The following is a 1,382-nucleotide window of genomic DNA, read 5'->3' as shown; positions in this document are numbered from 1 at the left end:
TGCATGTCATGCTACAGTGTAGGGTCTGTATCTACACGTACTTGATGTACAGTGCCTAATAGATGTACAGCACTTAACTCACGAATATGAAGTTGAAAGTCAGCAAGACAGCACTTCAGCTCACAACAACAATTCAACACCTTGAATTTAGAAAAGTGATGACCACAGCCGGTGTGTTTTACTTGCTGCTGCTTAAACTTCTATCACTGTTTAGCCTAATTAGCAGCAAACCTTCAACCTCCAACCAGCCCCTCCTCCTTCTACCAGCATTACCTGCTAAGCACATTAATTCTGTTATTTTTTTTCTTGCACAGTAATAACAAGGAACTGAAAAGCAGTATTGTTAAAGCATCAGGCCATTAAGCAGGATCAATAAGAGTAGGCGTATTGGTAAATCCCTAATGCACAGGTATCAATACTTGTGGGGGTTGAAAACTTTTCAAAATAAAAAAAGTAATTGCTGATCTCTTTATATTCTGTCCTCTCTCTCTCTCTCTCTCATATTTACCTCTGTTGCTTGCCTCTTTCCTTTGTTTCTTTATTAATCTGTTTCCCTCTATTTTTTACGTTATGTTTATCTTACCATTTATTTTGAATTTCTTCCTCTCTGTCTTGCCACGTTATTTCCTCCCGCAGCTACCACTGTGCCATTCATCTCCTCCCTTGTCACATCCTCCCATCCTTTCGCAACCCATCCATCCCTTCCTTCCTCCCACGCGGACAGGCCGCTTTGACCTGTATCTGTCTGGCATGGATGAGTCCCAGGCTTGGTTTAAATGCCCCAATTATTCTCCTGAATTATGACGTCCTGCTCTGGGCTATGTTGCTGCGTCCCTGTGGCTCTCTTATGAAAGCTGGCAGGGCACAACAGAACCATTTACAAAGGCCACATTAAGGGCGCATTCACGCGGTTCTCCCCATGCACAAAGCTGACGGTTGGTGTAGAAAAACTGACCACATGGAAACAGTCTGACCTGGAAACACTGATCTATCCCGGTTGTACCTCCTGCTTTATACAACACCCCTCTCTTGCTTTACTGGATATCAAAGTCAGTATCCAACGTTTCATTTTGGCACAAGGTGGGATACAGCATCTGAACAAAGTCTCAATATAAATTGGAAGCTTGGTAACACATTCATGTTAGAGGTCCAATGTGTGGGAATTTTTCCCATCTCGGGGATCAATAAATTATTTCTGAATCTGATTCTGATTCTAGCGTTGAGATCATATATCGCAATCAACTTTCTCGCGCCACGCAGTTCAAAGTACGTATTACAGCTACGGTGGCCTTCACGCTTCCAAAAGCCAAGATGTCTTCCATGTCTTCATCTAGCTTTACCTCCAGCAATCAACTTTGTTCGTTTCATTTTTATTAATTGCA

This window comes from Etheostoma spectabile, chromosome 23 (genome assembly GCF_008692095.1).
Source record: "Etheostoma spectabile isolate EspeVRDwgs_2016 chromosome 23, UIUC_Espe_1.0, whole genome shotgun sequence".
Classification (NCBI taxonomy): domain Eukaryota; kingdom Metazoa; phylum Chordata; class Actinopteri; order Perciformes; family Percidae; genus Etheostoma; species Etheostoma spectabile.
Note: the sequence above shows the minus strand (reverse complement) of the source record.